This window comes from Mytilus trossulus, chromosome 7, assembly GCF_036588685.1.
Source record: "Mytilus trossulus isolate FHL-02 chromosome 7, PNRI_Mtr1.1.1.hap1, whole genome shotgun sequence".
NCBI lineage: Eukaryota > Metazoa > Mollusca > Bivalvia > Mytilida > Mytilidae > Mytilus > Mytilus trossulus.
In genome coordinates this window covers 58,899,650-58,926,297 of record NC_086379.1, presented here as the reverse complement: position 1 = coordinate 58,926,297, position 26,648 = coordinate 58,899,650, and the positions used below count along the sequence as shown (strand labels likewise).

Sequence of the window (26,648 nt, the reverse complement as noted above, 5' to 3'; positions counted from 1 at the left end):
TAAAATGGGAATAGGGAATGTGTTAAAGAGACAATTTATCCCGACCAAAGAGTGTTTTGCAATAACAAAACATGACAAACAAGAATGTGTACATAGTACACGGAGGCCTTACCGGCCGCACTAACATTTTCTATATTATGTGGACCACGAAATTGGGGTCAAAACTCAAATTTATCATCAAAATTAGAAAAATCATATCATATGGAACATGTGTACTAATTAAGTGTCAATGTGCTTGGACTCCAACTTCATCAAACTACCTTGACCAAAAAATTTAACCAGGAGAGACGGATTAACGAACGGGCTGACAGATCGAAAAACCTAATGCCCCTAAGTGTGGCATAAAAGCATATATCTACAAGTCACTGCACTGACTAAATGCACCGATAAACACGTAACAAGTAAGGTACCCACAAAACAAAATATGGAAAATTTTTAAAAAGATAACCAAGCCATCCTTATTTTCTCTATAAAGGAGACAGTTTAAATAATGGTATTTTCAATGATTATAAAAAACAACACTTTTTTACAACACAATTTCGTGTTAATCTGAATATAAAAGTATGAAGTCTACTGGGTGTGTGACTTAAACTTAACCTTACGACCTAATCTTATTTAAAGAATAACACATACATGTACCATCCAACTATGCCAGCGGAGCGAAATACTGCTTTAACATCATTTTTAGGGACAAAACCATAGGCCAAATTTAAATAGGGTGATAAAAACAAATACTAGATGCAAAACAGTCATGAGACTAATTTGGTTATTTTTGGTTTTAGAAATATTGATCAATTTTTTCTAGACTTTTAAATGGAAACAGTATTACTAACACACCTAAAAATGGGTGCTGTATTAATATTGCATTCGACTTGTCCGTTCGTTTGTCAAACTACTAACACACCTAAAAGTTGGTGCTGTAACTAATAATTCGTCCACTCTTTTCTAGGGGTTACTCAATAGAAATACTGTATATTTGGTCGGCTGATTTTCAGTGATGAGTTTTAGCGTAAGCGAGAGTACATTTCAGATCTGTCAGAAAGCATCTTCATGTTTGCCGATCCTGGAAATTTTTCAATATGTCGAATGAACTTACATTTTTTCGTTGCATGTCTCTCAAGAACAGCTGAAAGACTTCAAACTTGGTCAGCATCTATATCATGATTAGTTGTTACGTGTGAGCACATTTAGACCTGTCAGACACCTATTTCCTGTAATCCGATACTTGACTGTTTCGTATTCCATTCTCTGTGGTAGATATTTAATGTTTAAAGAATTACAAAAAAAAATCAAGGCTTAAATTATTACATCTTCATGCTTGTAATGAATATAATCTTTATTTGCCAAAAATAAACCAAAATTTCCTTCACAATAATGGTTAACTTTCTTTTATTTATTGGTTTTCTTTCCTTTTTTTTAACAAGGTATGGAATATTGCTTATTGTTATGCGGTATTATACAGTTTAAAAGACCTCTGAATGTTAAGATGTTGTTTAAGTATATTACCTACTATTATAAAACCGGTTATTATAAACGAGTAATCGACACGGAAATGAATCAAACATGAATATACTTTTTTACTTTCGTAGCATACACAGTCAAGAATAAAATGCATATCAATAATAAACTTGCACAATAAGAAACGGCTTTCATCTTCAGTAGAGTCCTAGCTTTTCATTTCCTCGCTGTCATGCTTAATTCGCAGAGGAGAATAGACAACCGTTGTTAATTAATTCAGTTCCTGGCATGTTTGTAGATTTTGTTGCGTGTTTTATTGTATTTGTTGTTCATTTTAACATTACTTTGAGATGAACGATTTATTAAATGTAAACTGAAGAAAGAAAGTGCATAATAAGTATTTGAATAGATCAATCTTCTGACTACTCAATCAGTGCATGCATCAAGTTGCTAAATAGTAATCACAGCAGATAAATCTGTTAAAAGTACGAAAAAAAAAAAATAACGTTTCAGCCTTATTTAAATAGAATTATACATCTCAGAATGGCGTATGGTGTTCATTAGTAACTCGAGCAAGCTGACATATGTATGATAAAAACGTAAGAATTCCGATATCCCACAATGCAACGCCGAGGCAACAGTTGTACGACTGGAAAAATCATAAACAATCCATAATTTGCTGGGCGAGTAATTTAGTAAAAAGGCGAAATGTGTACAAAGTCATCAAAAAGAAATTCGATCTTAAACTATGATTAGTTTTACTTTAAAGCATTTAACAAATAAAGTCATTGAACTTTTTAATAGATTCCTGCACTATTATTTTAATCGACCATTGGCATTGAAAATGGATAGGTATAATGAGGGGGGATAGAAGGGGTCCTGATCCCGAAATCCCGGGCTTAAAAACATGAAATCCCGAAATCCCGGACTTAAAAACACGAAATCCTGAGGTCCCGAAATTCGAATAAAGGATTCCCGGATCCCATCAATCCCTAAATCCCCCCCCCCAAAAAAAATCGACTTTACATAAATGTAGACTGGCGTATGCAAACTTTGTTTTTTCTCTGAAAAAAAAATCAGGAAGAGCCCTAAAAAATGCATTCTGTAATGTCCACTTTGCTTTTAGATGAATACATTTTTAGATTTGCAGATATGAGGTCAATTTGAAATATTCGAATACAGATTACATAATATAAAAGTGCAGCACAATATAGGTTTCTTTTAATCGCTTTTATAGTGCATCGCTTGAACGAGCTTGCAGTGAGTTAATAGCTTAGGCTCAGTGTTGAAGACATCAACATGACTTTTAGATGAACACCTAAAAAAAAGTTTTTCTTTGCTTAGTTTTTTGTCAACTACCTATAGGGATTTGTTTTAAGAATTAATGCAGCATATTCATTCTAATATTTTCTATAAACATACCTCCATACGCCACATGGTATCATAAACATGGAATAATGGGTACCAACTTAAGTAAATATTGAGTATCAGTTTTTTTTAAATTCTACATACATCTGCATGTGTTATCTTTTAAATGCAAAATCGTCGTCTATATTCTGTACAGTTTTGCATTTATGAAAACGGTATTGAAAAACATATAACATTATATACAATTTCAACCACCTGTTGTTACTGCAATATAATTGCATTAGATGCATGTTTCATTATAATACGTTATTCTGATTGGCTAACTTCACATCACATGTTATTCTGTAAGCAATTGCATCACTCAATAAAACTTATCATGCATGATGACACGAGGTCCCAAAATAAAGTGCACAGGTGAATTAAACAAAAACTTGATAGAAATCGTGTTTTAATGATCCTAGCTTAAAAAAAATGTAATTATAGGTATTGAATGCTTCTTTTTGTAACTTTATAGGGTTGTAAAAGCGTTAACGTTGACCGTGCGTACATACAAATGTACTTCGGTCAACGCTTTTACACCCCAATCAATTTACAAAAAGAAGCATTCAATTCTTAATTAAAGGCCTAGTAACATTGTCGTTATTATCTTAAAGCACACCGATACTTCTTCCGGTTATTGTCGCGTTGTTCAGGATACCAATCCATCTCCAATGATAATGGACGATCAAAAGTATAGTGAAGGAACTGTATATAACATACGATGACCTTATTTGCTAAATGCATAAAAGTAACACAATACATCGTCAGGGGCCGTGTCAATGAAAGTATCCTAGGATATGTCCTAAGATAGGTCTTAGGACATTATTTAGGATGGTCTGAGGACGTGTCTGAGACATGTCTTATGATGTAAAACAAAGCTATCTTTGGACAAAATCGTCGTCTATAATCTGTAGAGTTTTCATGAAAACAGGATTGAAAAAAATATAACATTATATACAATTTCAGCCACCAGTTGTTTAGTGCAATTTAAAGGCCTAGTAACATTGTCGTAATTATCTTAATAAGCACACCGATGCTTCTTTCGGTTATTGTCGCGTTGTTCAGGATACCAATCCATCTCCAATCCAGTCGACGATTAAAAGTATAGTGAAGGAACTGTATATAACATACATGTAAAATGACCTTATTTGTTAAATTCATAAAAGTAACACAATACATCGTCTGGTTTCTATGAAAACCAACACTGATTTTGTTAACATAAAACACACAGAAGTAATCAGAGTTCGATCAAAAATGTCCAAATTTGGGTCTGTTATTGTGTCAAACGCAAAATGTACCTCTCTGTATGGTTCTATAAAAATTCAAAGTTCTCAATTCAACTATGGTGTTATATCTATCTGATAGAATTTCAAAAGATGACAAACATGCTGATTAATAAATTCACGAACATTTGGTCACAACATAAACATTCGAATAAACGGCATATTGTTTGATTTTGATATCAGTATGGAATATTTTGAAACTGTATTTGCGAAGTTGAAAATTCAATGTTTATTCAAAAATTGTATTTATATTTAAAAGGGGGTAATCGTGGAATTTTTTACTGATTTCTAACCTTGGCGGTTTTCATCTACTCTTTTGTTACGCGTTGATCAAGTAAAATCTTATTTTCATATGTAAACTGCATTTAAATAGACTAACTTTCTCACCAAACCACTGATTATTCCGTACCAAGATCATCATAATGTAATAAAAAAGAGAATCCCTGTCGGAAAATGAAGTTATTATAAGGAATTAAAGAACCACTTATATTGGCCAGCTGTTCACCAAAGGGAGTTTAATCTTCGGTCAGCAAGCTTACTTTGAAATATTTTAATGATTAGACAATTCGATCTGTATTATTCAAATCGAAATAAGAACGAAGAAAGTTTCCTTGGTTTTTTTTTAATTTAATTTTGGACTAAACAACAGCTATAAGATCTAAAATTAGTAATGAAGCAATAAAACACAACCGAAATAGGAGTTAATCAGTTGTTCCGATAGCGTAATCGGTTACTGTGGATTCATTTATTTTCGTGGGTACCAATTTTCGTGGATTATGGAAAACTTGCAAGTTCGTGGATACTTAATTTCGTGGTTTTGCCGAAGCCTACATACAAGCCTATAGAAAAGTTGTTATTCGTTGATCATTTAATTTCGTGGTTCGCCAGTACCCACGAAAATTGGTATCCAACGAATAATAATGAATCCATAGTATTGCTTCACTATAAAACACTTTGTCTCATGTCTAGCAAAACACCTAGGAACAAGAGATTATTGCTACTCCAACTTGTGTATCACTCTAATGATAAATACCAATAAGGTAGTTAAATATGTTTTAAAATTGATAAATTTTGCCTCATTTTCACACAAATTTATTACGTAATGAAACATTTCATTTTATGCTACTTCGTTTTATAATTGAGAGTTAAACAGGAGAGACAAGTTCAGATACATTACATCTTCATCAAAATATATTTTACACTATGAGATTTAAAGTTATATAAACAAGTATCTGATGGTTATAATATTAAGAACATTATTGAACAAATGCATGCGTATATACTCAACAATCAACACCGAGTAATTGAAAAGATAAAAAAGAATAAGTGAGATGATAGAGCGATGATGATTTTAAAAGTTTTCCATATTGTCCGTGCTTTCCAAAAAGTGAGTTACACTCTATCGTAGCATATTTTTCAGTTAGTAACTTCGTTCGGACAACTGTTTTATTTGGACCATGGTATTATACGTCCTTCTCTGTAATTCGTTTTTTTATTACTCATTGGTATATTTGGTTATGTAGAACTAAAAGCCCGCCTTGAATATAAGTACTTTTATTTCCGTTATCCAGATTAAACGAAATTTCAAATTGATACATGTAAGAGGAGTTAAAATGTACTCTCACAAATAAATAAGGTTAAAGGCACTCTTTGAAAGAAACTCTTTTCATGTGATAATTCCATAGCAATGCCAGTTAAAGGTTTCGACATATGTGTAGATATACCGATTGTTTACTGTCGACTGCGATCTGGCCTTCGTTTAACAAGATGACATATATAACAGGTTTGTAATTAATAAAGCTCGCATACCCGTCAGAACAAGCAATGATGTTTTGTGCTGGGGCAATCAGGATGTGAAATTGAATGACAACGAATCAGATTCTTGTTTAATATAAAATGACAATCTGACCATAATAATTCCCCAAGCAATAAATCAAACTCATTAAATCATACTGTATTCCTTACCAGCCATTACTTATACGTGCTATGATAGGAATCGACAAGATGTACTTGGTTTAGGACTCACAACGTTTATATTTCGTTCCTGACAAATAAATAAGCAACATGCTTGAACAAATTCAAACTGTTGTACAAAGTTACGTTGTTGTTGAAAATGAATGAACTGTACCAGAGGCGAAAGATACCAAAGGGACATTCAAACTTTGTAGATCAATAAACCGACAACGTCCTGGCAATAAAAGAAAAAGAGCAAAAGGAAAAACAAAAGTAAATGTATACAAAACACAACATAGAAAACTTAAGACTGAGCAATGCGAACCCTACAAAACTCTGGGGGTATACGATATCGAATGCTTGTATTAGACTGAGCAATGCGAACCCTACAAAACTCTGGGGGTATACGATATCGAATGCTTGTATTAGACTGAGCAATGCGAACCCTACAAAACTCTGGGGGTATACGATATCGAATGCTTGTATTAGACTGAGCAATGGGAACCCTACAAAACTCTGGGGGTATACGATATCGAATGCTTGTATTAGACTGCGCAATGAACTCTACCAAAACTCATGGGGTATACGATATCGAATGCTTGTATTAGCAGTTTTGAGGATATAGGATTTCTATGATGCCAAGTAAAAAAAAAACAGTTGCGTTAACAACGGCCTATCATCTAAACTATTTCGATGCACCATGTGATTATGTATTTGACAATATTTGAGTTTTCGTCCATTTAAAATTGACGGATAGACGAATGGACATGTGTTCTTCTTTTTAAGTTGATATCTATAGAAAAAAAAGAGGTCAATTTATGGCCATGAAAAACATTCTAATAACAAAAAAGATATAGAGAGCAACTGCAATTGTATTCTTACTAATAGTTTGCTTTAAGAAGTTTCGCTTGTTGAAAGTTTACCATATGAAGCCGTAGAAAATATTCAAGTCAGAAATCCCTCAATTTATAAAGATTACAAAATGAAAGGTATTTATAACACTCTGAGGATTATCTGATAATTATACTAAAATCAATTCCCTGCATCGGGAAACATCACAGATTGGGATTTCTATCAATATTTAGCCATTATGTACAAGGCTAATGTTTGCTTTGGGTAACCCTTAATATCGTTTAAACTGCATATAATGTCTATAATGACAATCTTGATTTGAAAACAAATGCAAATGCTTGTTCGAAAAATTACCGACCACTGAGCATTATATCTAGGACTAACAGTCTACTAGCAGTGGTATCGACACAGAGTTAGTAATGAAAGTAGCACTTCAGAAATTTCGTCCGTTCGAATAATAACTAAAAAATGTTTGTTGGTATTGGAAACTTACTTTGTTTTAGTTACATAAACTCGAACATACTTTCCTATGATACTAGTGCCAATGTGTCCTTGAGTGCCACAATTTACAGAATATATTTTTGTTTTCCTTTCTTCTTGATATTCCATTTACTGAATGACATTGGCGCCGTGATTCCCAGAAGTACAGAAGCTTTTAATCATGTTTATAATAAAGTCTAATATTACAATGAATTGACTCAACTGCACTTTATTGACGCAGTTTATAGTCCTCAATATAATATTTTAGTATGGTATTGTAATATGCAATTTACGCAAAAGCTTTTAACTTGATTACAGATGTCATAATGATAAAACTCAAAGACACTTCATCTTCACAAATAAGCTAGAACAACAATAAAAACGCTGTTCTTTTGCTTATTCCATGTTTTTGTTGTGCATGTACTGTGTCATGGAAATATACCCCATATCATTTGTTGTTCTATTGAATTACATATGTATATATTACGAAATGTTTGCATTTTAAGCATGTTGAGCAGGAATTATTATTTATTGTGGTGACCATGGTTCCATATCCTTCCTCTTTCGTGCGTTCTCTGTTCATTTATTCGATGTTAACCGTCGTGTGTAGTAATATGTAAAATATATTATCAACATGTTGAGAAAAGCTAAATTCTGGAAGGAGAAGTGGCGGATGACCTAATAAATTATGCAAAATGTTAAATTTTGAATTTGAAAGATGAACAAACACGAATTTCTCCTCTTAGAATTTTGGTATATTTGGTATTATGAAATCAACTGATCAATAAAAACAAAACAAACACACATCTTTTAAAAGGTAAAAAATAACCAAACGTATGTATGTATGTCAACAGTTAAAACGTTCCGGAAAGCTATAAAAAAAAAGAGCACTGCATGACCAACCAAAATCAAACTTGCTGGAAGGAAGCAAACATATCATTGAAAATGTGATACACTTTACTGAAAATTCAAATTGTTAAAAGCCCTTAGACACGTTGAAATCGTTAACCAACCATCTTGTTGAAATTTTCGTGTTAACTTTAAAACATCATTGATTTAATGTATCTAAAACAATTGATTTAGTATGATTTGTATGTTAGAAGATTCATAAATCGAGAAAAAATATATATTAACTAACTCTCAAGGTTTGTAAAAACCAATACCAATATACACTTGCAACGCCTGCAATGAATTTTAAGTAAATACTTGTGACTTTATATTTGAATATTAGGAAATGAATGTTGCGAGCTTCAATAAAAATTATTCAATTTGTAACGATACAAATTTGTCCATGCGTCATTTGTTCGATAAAATTAGAGATTGTCTATGTTCAAACCAAAGAAATTTTTCGCGTTTTATTGACTTTATTCCAAAGGAAGTGTCAATCGGATGTAAATTTGAATAAATTTTCAACATTCACTCAAAGGAATTACACTCAAAATAGTCAAGACATTTGAATTCATTTGCTTCAAACGTGTAACGGTTCAATTTGTACGACTATAAGATCGACCACATTTGCGATCGTTGCGTTTTGTATTTTTTTATGAGTTTTTGCTCTCTAATTTATAAAAGCATGTTTTGTTTTTCTGCAACAAACTTTTGTACATTCTGTCTATGTCATTGCACACGATCGTGACGTCAAATACTGCTTTGACGTTGCTTTGTGAAATATTCTAAATAGTTACTGTACAGCAACCAATTTTAGAGGGGAGTTTCTATAATCAGATTAAGTATGTTACTTAATTTGAGATTGTTTTCAGTGAGCATTCATTGATCAGTAAAATAATATAAAAAGAAGAAGAAATGGTATGTTTTACAATGTTTTTTTTGTAATATGATATTTATAGCGAATGTCGACAAATAATGGCAGATCTTTTGAGTCGCTCTTTATTTTTTTCTCTACTTCTTGTGTCGATTTTGATCTTGACAGAATTTGTAAAGATTGTATAATTTTGAAGACCGTAATTTTTCGCTCTGATATGTTTGTGTTGTTGGAGTGCTTAAATGTTGCTGGAGACAATATAGTACTCTTAGACTAAATAAATTGAAACTAAATAGTTAGCATGTGTCTATAGGTAATCTCATGTTAAGAAAATACAATTCCTTATTTTAAAAGCAACATAAAAGTATATCTCATTTTCGTCTATATTTAAATTATGATTTTAAAAGTTCAGTACGTGCAATCAGACATACTAATCAATGTTATTCTACTACATGCAAAGAGTTCAACATATATGTACCTGCTGCATACATATCGGTATGTTCTACTCCAAATAAAGAGTTCAAAATCTATGTACCTTCATTGTACCACATTATAATGTAATTCGTCTGTCTAATGACAGTTACAGTCCGTTCTTACTTGAATCTTCTAAATCATGTGTCTGACATTGACGTTACAGAAGAAATCAATAACGACAACAGGCATCTTGAAACTATATTTCTATTACTGCAGCCTACACAGAACGCTGAGAAAGCGATGGCAACCACAAGAAGAATTAACGATGATCTTTAACCAACACAAATAGGTCTTATGTAGCAGGTGTCAAATGTAATTACTTATTTTAACTAGAAAAGAAGTTTCTTTAATGCAACGGAACCTAACAACGGTCTTGCAGCTAATAATCCTTTTTATACTAACTTCAATGGAGAATTATGCAATATTTCCATGCAGAATCTAAAATCCTGAGGTTAAACTAAATAATAAACCAATACGTGAGCGATTCCGTTTATAAACAGCTATCAGAAATCTCTTGACATTTCAAAACTACGCTTCAACTTTCAACAATTTAATTCCGTTATCCATTCCCTTTGCTATACGGATCGCAAGATAAAACAAGACTACACGTAATACCGTATCAAAGATTAATCAGCACGCTTAAAGTATTTATTCTCTGGTTCTTAAATATCATCTTCTTAAACTTCATTTGACTGACAAGTGCACTTCTAAATAACTTTCATATAAAAGCGTCATAAAAAGGTGCAATAGAAATATGAGAAGTACAAGGCCTACAACAAATTAGTTCCAATGTATTCAAAATAGAGGGAAACAATATTAGTATTTTAAACTAAATTTTTAACTCTTTTAAGTATATTAATGAGCAATATAAAAGTGTGTTCACTGTTAAAGGCCGTACGATGACCCATAGCTGTAAAAAAAATTGTGTCATTTGGTCTCATGTGAGAGCTGTTTCTGGCAATCATACCACATCTTCTTTTTCTTGTATATAAGTTCGTTTTTTTGGGGGTTAAAATTTTGATATTTTGAAGTATTTAAATCGAGGATTCATAATACTTTCTAGTTCTTACAATTTATCGTACATTAAGATTACAGTCACTATTGCAAACCAGCCAAAATGTACTAAAATGTACATTAACATATATGATTTTGATGACAGAACTACGATATTTTCTGAAAAATAAATTCACTGTGTTGTATATTTAGACGATTCATAGCATGAAACATTGTATAGATATTTGCTTATTGTAGAGACCCGTTTGTTGACCTTTGACGTTTGTTGACCTTTGACATAGGTTTTACTCTTTTGTTGGGTATACTTCACGATTCATTAACGTTAACCACATGTCCCAATTTACATCTTCATATTCGAGTTCGATAGTCTCAATTGAGTTCATTTACATCAATTCCATTTTCGAAATATCTTTACATATAGGATGGACATTTGCCTATCATTGAAGACCATATATTATATTGACCTTTAAATATGTTATATCTTATTTTGGTGTTATGTTTTTGTTGAATTGCTATTTCATTGACCAACAATCCCCTTTTCTTTATATAAGAGGAATTACAAGTGTGAACGCGACGTCCCCATATATGTATACAGCGTATCCATTCAAAAAAGCCAAACAGAATCACCATTTAAGGATTGATTTTACAACTGGATGCGAGAGGTTCAAGTGACCATCTTTCTTTAACCCAGTCAACCCATGGGTTGAAGTCCGACAATCAACTGTAGAGTCCATTTATTAATTAATATGACGTCTGAAAGGTATAGTTAAGTTAATTACTATTTTCCATAAAACAATATAAATACCGGGGCTACTTTACAATATTGAGAATAGACAAATTAAGAAACTTTATCTTTATTGTAAATTATGAATGGTTTTTATCAAATTTCACATTCACATCACGTAGAATAAAGTATTTCGGCCACATAAAACAGCGATTGTATATTGGTTCCATTAATCAGACAAACCATTTTACCGAAAGTTGTTGGAAATAGTTGTATGGTCCTTATACAATAATATTAACTTGAAATGACTTGCGCAGAAGAGGGAGATAATGAAATTTCTGCAAGATATTATTTTTTTTTCATTTACGACTCAGAAATCCAGAAAAGACTATTGTTAAGTAAGTGGCATATCATAATTTTTTTTTTTTTTTTATATTTACTCTACAATTGTTCACGTGTTGGTCCAAAATGAACATTATACATGTATAGAGTTATAAAATGGAAAAATACTGTAAGCAAGTCTTTAATAAAGGTGCACTACCTCAGTAAGTTCTTAAAAGTCGGGAAAAAAGAAAAACTTCCTGAAACCATTCGATAATCAGTTGTTATTTTTAACTTCAATATATTCGCAATCTTTTTCTTAAATTTCAAGGATCATGTATACGCAAAATAGGTACCGTCTATTGTAAATCTTGCTGAAAAATAACTTGGTTCCAAAATCTGGTGAAATGGAGAACAAAAGTATAATAGCAAATGTGCAACCTGTTTGTAAAGTTTCAAGGATAAAGTTATGACGTAATGAGTATTGTATGTTTATATCTTAATCAAAGTCTTAATCACAAACACGTGCATAAAGATGCAGCTGACAAATTAACGCTCAGATTCAATGTAAGAGCAAATTATATGGAAAAACTTTTAGAAATAGTTTGTCCTCGATGACTTTCAACTTTGTACTTTATTTAATCTTTTTCACTCTTTTTTTATTCGAGTGTCACGTTTGAGTCTTTTGTTGACAAAACGCGCGTTTGGCGCACATACAAAATTGCAATCCTGGTATCTATGATGAGTCTATTTATCGTTCAGAAGGGAACAGTTCTGTTTAATAATAGTATGTCTTACGAGTCATATAAAAAGTAAAGAAATCAGACATTGAGTAATTAATATCTTTAATAAAGAACCGAAAGATACAAAAAAGGGATATTTAAAGTTACTATTCGAACACACACTGGCAATGCCATGGCAAAAAATAATGACGATCAAAAGACAAACAATAGTTACTGTATACAAAACGCAAATCGAAAAAAAAATACTAAACCAACCACCACCAAAACCAGAGTGCTTCTTAAGCCAATCCTTGCTCCTCTTTAGTTTTTTAAACACAAGTTTATGAACACATTTTTTAATAGTTTGAGAAGTCATCACCATCGCATGCTACGTCTGTACGATTTCGCTATAAACAATAAAAAAAAACTCGATGTATATTATTTTACTTAAGCGTGGAGCCGTCGAGCATTTTTTTTTTTCATTTACACTGAAATCACAAGAACGTTTTATTTTCGGTAGTATCTACTTTTAACTTATTTAACTGTAAATGAGTAAAATATACTGAAAATTAAAAAATATTTTGTCAGTAATATAACATCTATTTCTCATAATAAAATTAATCTAGAAAAAAAACCACCCATCTTGAAAAAAATACAGGTACATTGTATTACAAACGGATAAAACTTTGCTACACTAGTAGTTCAGAGAATTCAAGGTGATAGCGTATTTAAGAATTATAAAGAAATCGAGCTTAACGAAGCTGCTCGCAAATAGCATTTTCTTATCTGCTTTCTGAACAATCATAGAGATATTTTGAACAAACATACCGAAATTTTATGGTTTAATTAACGCTCTTTTACACTGATCTGTGTACAAGTAAAATTACTTTGACGATGCTACTGTGAATTATTACACGTTAAATTGATTTGTTTATTTCTTGGACAATACGCATGCAGCTGTTAGATTTATTTGTAGCTTGAATATATAACTGTCTTTCCGAGTTGCTACGAGATATTATTGAAATGAAGAAAGAAAAAAAATCATTGAAAATTACACATTTTTACTGGTTGATCTTGCTTACCCAAAAACTAGTTCGGATGAAAAAAAAAGATGTGCGAGGCAACTCTCCACACGAGACCGAATGACGTAGAAACTAAAGGTCAACGTTGGTCCTTCGACAATGAGGTAAACCCATATCAGTTCATTTCAATCATATGATATTAATTTTATACTTGAATGTATTAAACTCGTTTTCCCTTACCTTGAGGCAATACTATCGAAATATTACTTTTGGTTAAAAAAAATTAGAATAATTAAAGAGCGTTTTTTTTTGTATTCAATATTACAAACAAAAATTAAAATGTTGAAATTCAGTTAAAAAATTTTGAAAATGTATTAAAACTAAAACTGTATCTACATGTATCTCACATGTTGACTTTTAACTAGTTTTTATTGTTCTACCTTTTTGCTTTCGATGCTACTTTGGGTCATGCGTATTTAAAATATATTATTTAGTTCAATATCAGTCCATGGGAAAACAAATAAATTTGATTCATAAATTCCAATTTTCAGCACGTAAAGTCAGTTCCTGAAGAGAAATTAATAATTTGACGGAACAATTTAATCTCTTGAGAGATAAGAAAGAACATGCGATGTAACCATACAAATTTATAAAAGTATAAAAAGTAGAATAAAATTGAATGGCAAACGCGCGTTTTGTTAGTCCAAATAATTCACGATGTTAGATGACATTCAAGACCTCAAAATACCACAACAAATTATAGAAAATAAAATACTGAAGTTTTCAAATTTAGCAAATACGTATTATATAAAACGGAAGTCTCGTCTTAATTTTGGATCCAAATAATAATTTAGTGGATGAAAATGATTACTTTGCTGTGTGTCATTACTAAAACATACTGTTCATTGTTTGCATAAGGATTCTGGTCTTCTATTTTCAATTTCCTTTAATTGGCGTGATATATTCATTGAACAGACATGACAAATGTTGTATCATACAACAAGACTGTTTTATCTACAGATATCTCAGACTTTTATTTCCAATTACAGATATTTAATTAACTACAAAGTCGTTCGTTCACCTTACATCAACCTAATAGTCAGAATAAAATCTTTCAGATCGTTTTATTTTTGGTAGCTAATTCGAAACTTATCATTCAATAAATAAATCAGAATAAAAAGTAAAGATATCAGATGTATGTCCCTATTTGATGGCACTGGTGAAGTAATAGGAATCATTTCCATAATTTGGTCATTAGAACTGGACGAAGAATGAAAATTTATCACATTCTCTAGAAAATTGTCTACCCAGTAAATAATTCTTAACCAAATAAGCAAACGCATCAAAGTGGAAATAACCATATAAAGGTTGTGATGTCGTTTGAGTTATAGTGAAATATGGTCTGAATATATAACTATAGATCCAAAGCAGATGTTTGTACGTCCAATTATACAACATGGGAATAGTTATCCGAAAGTTTACCTTATAAATAATTACAATATTGAGGAGTCGAGACTTATTTTAGATGATTGGAAAGGGGTCATTGGTATAATGATTTGTCACCAGATTCTGTAGATACCATTGATGAGTTTACAAACTGATTTCGAACTGAAAGTTTATATGTGAGATGGTTCTATCTTTGTTGGAAATAAGGACTGTATTTTGACTAAAGGATAAATAATGCGAACAATATTCAGCACATTTTTTCGTTTTGATTGCAATCTCCCAACAAAACCAAAACAACTAGATGCTTATATGTTCATCCATTGTCAATCCAACTAAAGGCACGGGGTTATATCCGTACAAAAACCTATTCGTTTTTGTGGAGCTCCTTATAATTTGCTGGCCCTGGGATCTAAAGTAATGTATAGTGGTACTACTTGTCCTACCATGAAATTAAGTTCATGTTAGTATGTATGCGCTAGAGAAGGTTTCTAGAAGTAACACAGTAACTCAATCGTATACGTTTTCTCATTACGATCGTGTTTTTCTTTCCTTTTCTACAGTATAGCCTTGCTTTGCTTGCAGTGTTAGAAAAGCATCTGTTTGGTGTGCTTGCTTTTCATTGTTTATCTACAGTTTATTGGTTCCTGTTCTATCAATATATTATATCATAATTACTAAATAAGAAACCTATAAAAACAATTGATTGTGCATTAAATTGCATCAGATCAGATAATGAAATTGCTTTTAGAATTATTTTTTTGTAACAGCAGCGTTGAAATCAATTCAAGCAACAGTTCATGCTCTTTCATGAATGCCAATTTTGATAAATAGGAACATGGAATTGTCATCTCCTCAAAGTGAAAAACAACATTCTATTTTCACCATTAATTATTTTCTCATTAAGTCTTTCAATTTATCAAAATGTTTGATACTTAATTGATAAGGTTTCCTATAATTCTATAATGATCTAGGTTGTCTTACATGACGCAGAGAGCCTCGCTTAAATCCAACTATAAGCGCGTAATTAGCTTCCGTAAAGATCGTATCATGTTTCAATATTGGAAACCAGAAATAGTGTTAAACTTATCGGTAAATAATGCTGGCAAGCATCGTAATGTTGTAATGTACAGCACTAAAAGTAGTATAAAAATTATATTTCATACTAAAAGATAATATGAATAAAAGAGAACCTAGCTTCGACGAAAATGATGAAAACATCGACAAGAGCAATTTAAATAATCTTTGTTTTATTAATATGTTTGTTTGTTTAAAGTTTCTAGTTAGTTATGTTGTATGTCTGCGATGTATGTTTAAACAGCTATGGCCTCTTGGTCCCAATTATTTTCACATTATTTTGTCAGTTTTGGTTGCTCACCCACTTTTGTAAATATAACGAAACTATAAACAACTGTCATAAAAAAGAGAGATTAAGCTAGCTGTATTAACATATTAAATTTTATGAACATAATATGGTATTTAAAATTAAGAGTATGGTTATTCCTGATTTGTCGATATGTGCGCCCGTTACTTTTTATTATTAGAGACTTCGTGCACTCTTCAGTATACCAAAGGCAAATAAATAATTGTTCTTAGCCCTAACAGAACTAACAGAAATGTCTTTTCAACGCTAGGATGAGACGCGTGTTTTTTAATGCAAAATTGATAGGCATGGAAGATAAGTAACGGGAACCAATATTTTTAGGTCCAAAAAGTACTGTCCGAATAATTCTAGTAAGGTTTCGTTAAAAAAAATCAAACTTCCTAAAGTATGTTTTTCGAAACCATTGTCGCCTATGGGGAAATTATATGTTTAGTACCATCTGTATCTACTCCGGAATATGACTTGTTTTTCACTTGTTCGTCTGATTGATAGATTTTGATTTTGTTAGTTTTATGGAATTTTACGTTTTGGATTTACCTTTGCCGTTCGGTAATTATATTGCACGTTTTGACATCTAATAGACATGGAAAAATTGATTCAAAACACAGTCACTATAGTTTCCAAAGACCAATAATTTGCTTCTTGTACTGGTTTCTTTCTTATTTTGCCAAGTCGTTGTCAGTTTATCTTTTTTACAGATGAGTTTGAATGTGCCTTTGCTATCTTTCGCCTCAATTTTACACCTTACAGTGGCAAAATTATCATCGAAACAGGATTTGACAGCTTATTAAAAGGGATTTAATTTACATAGTGATATGATTGCTCGGAATCAGATACCAATGCTGTACATGTCTTATATCATGTACATGTAATGTGAATCTTTGATTGATTTGAACTTGTACAAACATTCTGAAATTGTTTTTGTTTGTATGACATACATTTCTACATGAATGAATATATTGATAAATGGGACGATAAGTTCGTGAACAATTCGCTTCTTCCTTAAAACAGTATCTTTACCAGTTGCCTATGGACAAAGCACATTTTCTTCAATTTTCCTGTTTCCTGACAGTAAATATTTGAAATAAATGTGTAATTAAGTTCATTTACTATAGCTGGCAGATCATGAAACCCATAAGCAGACCTTAAATGACTGCAGCTGACAGAAATGTCTATAATTTGGCAACATTCAAACGTGGCAATCTCATTTCGACAGATAATTGCCTTAGGTACAAGATTATACAAGACATTATATTTGGATGCCCATGTCATTCGAGGTAGATTATTTCTTATTAAAACGATGCTAAATCAGAATCAATAAAACCTCTATTTAAGTTGTCAATTTTCCATTGACGCGAATCGATCATGTAGTCAACTAGCCATTGTTCTACTACAGCTACTTTCCTCTGGACGCAAACACAGCAACATTCACTGCATCGTCTTCTATATATTAATAGTATTAACGAGTTCGTCTCAATTATAAAATGGAATATGTTCCATATGACAGGAAAATCACGCAAGCAATTTTGTGCTTGCTGAGTTGAAAATGAATAGAGCTTTAGACGTATTTTTAATGTTTTGAAATGACAAAACATTGAAAACTTGATAATACATTTTCAAATTGGTTTATTTTTTTAGATTAAGATAACTAACATTTTTATTTTGATGGTTAAAATGATATTCGATCATCAGTTGTGACTGCGTCATCAAAATTCCTATTACAAACAAATTGATTTTATCTGATAACTAAGCTAATATTATGCCAAGGCTATCAAATATTGAAGTAAATGATCTCGTTATATTTTTTTAACTTGTAAGTCTAAGAAATGGCTATCCCGAATATCATCAAAATAGAATATTATAAGTTATACATTGTGAATTATTTATATTATCATTAATTCATAGACCACGTTGAACGCTGGTATTAAAGAGATAATCGTAACTGCAATTACGATTATCCCAATATGGCGACGGCAGATATAGGTGAAATCTTTACAGTCATTTTTCTCAAATGTAGCATGTTTTTGTCACAAGTTACTCAGCTGCAACATTTTTCTTTACCATTACATCATATTTGAATCGAAACGGTGCACTGGTATTGTCTAAGCGCTTTGCAAAATGCCGTTGAAAAATTCGGGATGATAATCGTAACTCGGAAAAAAGATAGTCGTAATTATGGTATTAAAAAATTGAGAAGATAATCGTAACTGAATAGTGTTTTATTGATATTGACACTAAAACGTATATCTGATAGCACATGATGAAATTATGGTGATGAATTAATCACGTTTCAACATCTTACGACATATTTTTTGTGCATATTTAATTATAAATGGTTCTAATGAAAACAGCTTCATACTATTATATCATAAAATTGGAAGGGTGAACAAGAAATTTGGATATGGGAAAAACACGAACTATTTTAAAATACACTAAACTCCCAAGAACTAGGAATGTCACAAAATATTGGAATGAGCGAAGAGGCAATTTTAAAGGAAGTTGTGATATATGGCAATACTTGTCAGGGGAAACGCATGTGTCACCCTACATTAGATTTGTGATTAATAAAATGAGAATGGAAATGAAGAATGTATCAAAGAGACAACAACCCGACCATAGAAAAAACAACAGCAGAAGGTCACCAACAGGTCTTCAATGTCGCGAGAAATTCCCGCTCCCGGAGGCGTCCGTCAGCTGGCCCTGAGACTGTTAAAGAACATTGATTTATCCTGAATAAAAACATAGTAAATATAGTAAATATTGTTTTAAATCATTTAATGCAGGTGGTAATATGTACTATTTCTTCCCTAGGGAAGCGACTACTGGTTCAATTCTAGCCCGTACCCTTTATGCCATAATGAAGTAGGAAAGAGTCGCCAGAGACAGTTTGACGAGAAATTAAGAACAACAGTTTTGCACTTTTGTGATATGGGATATTGCTAATCCCCCTCCATTTTCTCCACAAAAAAATCACCTTAATCACATAACATTGAAACTTTGAAAACAATTAGAATATCTACTTACCACAATACCTGACCCGACAGCTGCTTCATTGTCAATATCTTGAACAGGTACATGTATATATTAAAAGGTTATGCATATTGTTATCAGTTTTAAGGACATTTTTCAATAAAAGTGTGAATTTCCACTTCAGACCTAAACAAATGAAAAATCAACTTGTCGAAATTTTCATTTCTAGAGTTATTTTGAATACCTCTATTGTAGACATGTTTGTAAATAAAAAGTGCAATCTTAAATACTCTTTGAAATGATATTTTAATGTCTCCTATAGATATTCCAGTTTGTTTTACTTTATTAACTAGAAAGATCTCATTTTTTTCTGAATGTGAGAACCATTTTTTATAGATAAATATTAGACAGTACTTCACATATGAACGTACAACTTATGTAACGTAGTGGACATTTTGGTGAGTGTCGTAGTGAAAATGAAATTGAAATAGTGAAAGAATTTAACTACCTTGGACTTTTGTTAACAAGATCCGGATCCTTCATTAAGGGCATACGATACAGTTTTGATCCTGTATTTACAAGTTCGTGAAAGTTTGCATATAGGCTATTTTTTACCTGATTAAATCAAATATGTAATAAAAAATATACCTTCATGTGCTACTTTTTGAGTAAAATGAGGTCGAAATTTTGTATATTTCTTCAAAATTCAGATTTGTGGCCGTAATTTCTTTTTCGAAAGAAAGACATAACTTTTTTGTTATAAAAGATAAACACAAATTGTTTTTTGTTAAATAATCGGTAATTTCTGTGTTTTATCAGTATCATAAAAAGTTATGCATTTTTTAAATCAGAAATAACTCATATTTATCAAATGTTCATGAATTGAGGAAAATACGTAATTTTTAGCTGCATGTTTATCAAAATTAAAAAAAATCCTCTATTTACAGTTTTATAAAAATTGGGTCACATAATATCCCTGCTGAATGAAACATATTGCTGTTTTGAAAAATCGGGGTCCATGAACTCGTTTTCAAATTAGATAAGTTTGAATGATAAAAATCAGTCGAAAAATGCATCTTTTCCCGATATGTCACAGTTTGACGTCGCGAAAATAACATTTTACGTTAGCAACGTCATTCCCTCCCCTGTAACTGTATCGTATGCCCTTAAAGCAAAGAAAATACTATCAGAAAAAGCAACAAAAGCTATGTACAACGTTATCAAAAAAGGAAGGCAGTGTAATTTATCAACTGAATGCCAATTAGAGTTATTTGACAAACTGGTGAAACCAATTCTTCTATACGGATGTGAAGTATGGGGATTTGGCAAAAATGACATTATTGAACAAGTTCATCTCAAATTTTTAAAGCATTTACTACACCTCAAGAGATCTACCCCAAGCATGATTGTGTACGGTGAAACTGGACGATACCCATTGGAAATAAGCATTAAATGTCGAATGATAACATATTGGTGCAGGCTGCTTATAGATGAAAATAAGTTATCATCAATCTTATATAAATTTGTATATTCCCGATATCACACAAACAATGATGATATTTTATGGATAAAGAACATTAAAAATATATTGGACAATGCCGGATTTTCAAATTTGTTTTATGTGCAAAATACAGACTTCACCAAATGGTTACCAAAAAGTATCAAACTTAGATTAATTGACCAGTTTAAACAAAGTTGGAATTCAGCTATCCAGAGCACATTAAAATGCATTACTTATAGGCTCTTTAAGGAACATTTTGAATTTGAGAATTATTTCAACATCATAAATGACCGAGATATATATGCACTTTGTAAATTCCGAACATCGAATGGTATAACATTGATAGAAGCGATAGAAAATGTTCAATATGTACGAAAAGTGATATCGGAGACGAATACCACTATATTTTTGTTTGCCCGGCTTTACAAGATGAAAGAAGAAGATTTATCCCAAATGAACTAATACCAAGACATAACACTATTGCATTCAACAAACTGTTTAATTCAAAAAAACCAAAAACACTTAGAAATCTCAGCAATTTTATAAGATGTATTAATAGTAAGCTCACTCCTTCTTAACAACCATAATTTATATACCATACCTATACTTATAGGAAGTATTTCGTTATACAATTTTTAACTATTACACTTGACTATCAAAATCTATATATATATTCTTTAATATGTTATCTCATCCGAAAATTTTTGAATTTTATGCATTTTAAATGCATAATTTGTTTTTTTATGTATATTATTTTTCAACTTCTCTGTAACCTTTGTATTTGCATGGTTTCATGAGAATAAACTATCTAGTGGAAAAAACCATTTGGACCGTAGTGGACAAAAAGTTCCGTAGTTGACATCAACCCTATTCTATGGTGATAACATACTAAAAATTACATGAAACTAACCCTTGTTATTTGTCTTGCACGAATAGAATTGAAAAATAAAAATCTCCAATACTTGTTTCGTTGGTGACCGTTTTGAAGTGGACATATTTACATGTTTTTTTTCCCACAATCTCTATATTGCAATAGTAACAAGAATGATTATATTTATCAAAACACGTACTAAGCTGTACACGGATTTTGTTTTATAATTTTAAAACCAGATACTGAAGGATATTTGAACCGTTTCGAAATGGACATTAACAAAAATACGGTATCACTCTGGTCCATTTGAAATTGGGATGTGCTCTTTTTTGTCAACAATTAAACTGCCGCTATTAAAACATCATTTCTTTTGTAAGACCCTTATGTTTATATCTCTTGCAACCATTGAGCATGAATGTTGAATAGGGCGTCTATAGGGAAATGCCATTTTGGTTATTTTGAACCATTCAGGAATCAATAGCTTATTAGTCCCTCTAAAAATAGTATGTTTCTTTGCTTAAAAAATATTAAATCTAATTCCATGTACTGACTGCACAAAAAATCACATGTAAAGATCAAACACATTTTTTTTTTAAGTGGCTGGGACAAGATCACGGTTTAGTAGAAAAACGCCAATAAATCGAGAGATATATTTAGTAAATTTGTCTTAGATATTAACCTGAAAGTTTCTTCATTTATTTTTATTTGTCATCAATTAACTGTACATTTGCATTTTAGTACACACAATACCATTGAAATGCTGAAAGTTGCATTTAATTCAGTTACTATTATCCGATAAATAAATTACGATTATCAAACAAGTAAAATTCCATAGAGTTACGATTATCATCCCGGATTTTTCAACGGCAATTTTCAAAGTGCTTAGACAATTCCAGTGCACCGTTACGATTCAAATATGATGTTATGGTATAGAAAAACCTTGCAGCTGAGTAACTAGTGACAAAAACATGCTACATTTGAGAAAAATGACTGTAAAGATTTCACTTATATCTGCCGTCGCCATATTGGGATAATCGTAATTGCAGTTACGATTATCACTTTAATACCAGTGGTTGAACGCAATGCTTCAAACCCCATAAAAATTGAAACGCGTGCGGCTTAATGTTAATTTTATTGTTTTTTCATAATGTCGTTAAATAAACTGAATTCTTCATCAACAGTCAGAAAATATATGTATATTATACTCTTACTATTTGAAAATCTATCATTCCAATCCTTTTAATTCATTCACATTCAGATCTTTGTCACAACCAGCCAAACGGACTCGCTTATTCAGCGCTCCTCTTTAACAGCTATCTACGATGTCCGTACTACTTTCGATGACAGAAACCGATTAACATTCCGATGTGCCTGTCCCATATCAAGAGCCTGCAATTCAGTGGTTGTCATTTGTTTATGTGTTACATAATTGTTTTTCGTTCATTGTTTGTACATAGATGAGGCCGTTTTCTCGATTGAATTGTTTTACATTATCATTTCGGGGCCTTTTATAGCTGACTATGCGGTATGGGATTTGCTCATTGTTGAAGATCGTACGGTGACATATAGTTGTTATTTTCTGTGTCATTTTGGTCTCTTGTGGAGAGTTGTCTCATTGGCAACTATACCACATCTTCTTTTTTTTTTTTTTTTTTTAAATCAACGCTGTACAACCAACATTTTTCTTGGTGTAAATACCTCAGTCAGCATACACTCTAGTATCAGTTATGGATTGGGGAATGTATTGCCGACCCGAGGGCCTGTATCCAAGGCGTAAGATAATCGTACTTTCCCATGTTTACGACAATAAATCAGTTAATGCTCACCAAACCGAGCCGACCGTGCGACCACTTACCAGCCAGCCAAGGTCGTTAAAAACCACCAGTTAATATTTGAATTTGATCAAAACATACCAACTGTTAGTTGTGAGTGCCATTGTATAGTCATGATTTTTGCATGAACCCCCATGTTGATAATTTGGTAAGGCTTGCGTTGTACATACTTTAATTTTTCCTATATTGTGTTTTGCTGAATGCCTTTCCGTTTGTTGTTCGGTTTCTTAACGACTTAATACTGAATATTCCTTTTGGTATTTTCCGGCTTTCTTTTAATAGGACGGACTATAGTTATTTAAACAAAAAAGCGTCAAAGCCAACAGTAATTAGACAAGCTCTTAACATGTTTTGATATAATAATATATATACAAGAAACTATAACGGAGGTACTAAATGAAATACTAAGACAATGGAATTAGTTTAACTTTAAATAAAAAAGAACTGTATTCGTAAACAATATTTGATTCATTATAGCGCCAATACTTAGAACGCACGTGTGATCAGTATTGATGTATATATGTCTATATAATTATGAGAATACCCTTTAGCACGTTAAAATAAAAAAAAACTTCCATGTTCCGCCAATAAAATTGATGACGACATTTCAACATTTGTTTGAAGCTCCTATCTTTCATTTGACCTTTTAACTGACAAATCATTAACCATATCTAACATTTATACGAATATGCCTTTTAAGGATGGAACAAAACAATGATTTATTTGCAAGTTCGAACCTTTCTGTTAACAAATAAACATTGATGTAACGATACGGTTAATTTTGTAAAAAAACAACATGAATTTTCTCAAGCATTAATTTTCTTTTTTTTGTTTTTTAATCATTGCGTGTATTGGGAAAAGTATTACAGAAATATTCTGCATTCATTGCGTTAGACAAGGAAAACACAACCAACAACTGGAAACCTATGTAAAATGTCATTTCGGAAGTCTCAATTTTGATCATAGAATTGACATCTACTTTCAGTTTTTTCTTTCTTGTGTCTACCTTAGTTTTGTTAAATAACGAGACTTCCAACATAATTGAATTTATACCTATAAATGCTATGATTAGAAGTATTAACGCTCGAGCAATATGAATATACAGTCATGTGCAGACTGGTAGCGATTTGACGCCAGGTTGTCATTTTCATTTATTCCACCCTGTTTTATAATTTTTTTTTTACTTCGTGTTATTATACAACCTTGAAATTTAATACATTTGTTTTCCCCATACTTAATAATAATGTTGAAAAAAAATACTTGTTTTGTAAACTGAAAGAATTCATTTTGCAAACGGAGACTGTAAACAAGTTAATTATAGACTCTTGGAAGCTAAAATCTCAACCAAGTAAGATATAAAGACGGGTTCTCATATGTTAATACTAATTTCTAAGAACTTTTATCTGACGCATGTACTTGTCTCAATCTTTTACAGTCAATTTTACTACTATATTAAAAAGAAGATAAGGTATGATTGCTTATGAAACAACTTTCCACAAGAGACCAAAATGACACAGAAATTAACAACTATACGCACCCACGGCCTTCAACAATGAGCAAAGCCAATACCGCATAGTCAAATATAAAAGGCCCCAAATAATTCAAACGAGAAAACTAACGGCCTAATTCATGTACTTGTATATTTGAGCATGTTTTTTTTAACTTAAGAATATGAAACTACAATCAAGTTCAATCGCATGTCGAATTATTTAAACATATTCACAAGTAAATTGGTCTTCAACCTTTAATTTACCACTACTTTTATGATTCTCGTAATAATAAATACATTATACTACATCTTTTTTATAACAGCTGAACATGGATGCAATTTTACTATACTAGTATTGATAGTTACTACTTCAGATGTATCAGTAGTCTTTCACATTCATGAAAAAATGACGGATATGACAGATTATCACAAATAAATAAATACAAAGTAAAGTGGTGATGAGCATTTAATTATAATGTGTCATATCATGCTTCATTCAGGTGCTAATTTGTTTAAAAACATAAAAGAAATCGGTATTAGATAATGGGGAATGCTACAACGTTTTACACAAATCATTGCCATAATTGCATGTACAATTGTACAATAAATGAGAAGTAGCATAAAAGTTCTTCATATTACTATAAATCTCTGTGTCTATAAAAAATATAAATCGGAGGAGTGCATTGAAAAGATATCGGTTAAAATGAAGAGACACAACTATAAAACTAAGAATTTAATGACTCGTATCCAACGAAAGCCTTGGATTTATTGGAGTTTATACTTTACAGGATAGCAAATGTAATATTTACAAGTACGGTTCTTAAGTTTGTTTCTGACATTTTTCAATGGTTTATTGGTGCAAACTAATTAAGTTTCTATTTTAAACAGCACTTGAAGGACTTTTATGCTGCTTTTGATTATTCATTGTACCTGCGATGACGACAGTGCTTGTGTGAATCATTGAAGCAGTTCCGACTATCTGATACAAATTTCTTTAAGTTTTTAAACAAATTACCTCCTGAAAGAAAGAATGATAGGATAATTATATTCTGATTTCATGACCGCACACATTAATCTAGTTAATTATAAATATTAATTTTGATATTTATTGTGTCAATGTGTTGTGCAGTAACCATTTATTTAATATGGTACCAGATACGTTCATTTGTATAACTTCATTTACTCGTGTCTGATTATCTTACGGTGATATTAATTGCTTCATTTGTTGACAGTTTCGCACCGTTTACTGTAAAATAAATTCTTCTTGAACAAAGGAATATTTAATAGCGTACATTATATGCGATTTAGTGCACAACGAGCGCTGAGATGATGTTTCTATAAGTATAACAAATAATAAAAACAAATAGATGATATGCTTTGATTGCAACCAAGAAAACAATCTTAAATTTAAACATTTATGAAATTACAGATAACCGAATGAACAATCAGGTGTGCTGTAAAGACCAACTTTATAAAAATAATATATAACCCCTAACTATTTCCGGTAAGCATTGAACGACATCAAAGCGAAAACAAACTTTGCTAATTACATCTACATGAATTGTATTTATAAAAGTTCGTATTTTTTTTCCAATTGTCACGACAGTTAGCAACTTAATTAATCTGAACCGGTCATATGTTATTTCTATAATTCTGCTTAACTGTTGGGGTTTGTTTTTGTTATAT

General features: G+C 31.5%; 1 protein-coding gene across 1 annotated transcript in view; it reads left to right on the top strand.

The window, feature by feature from the left end:
* Nucleotides 1–26,648, top strand: part of LOC134727177 (RYamide receptor-like) — a 54,343-nt gene that overhangs the window by 15,142 nt on the left and 12,553 nt on the right. The gene's annotated exons all lie outside the window — the stretch shown is intronic.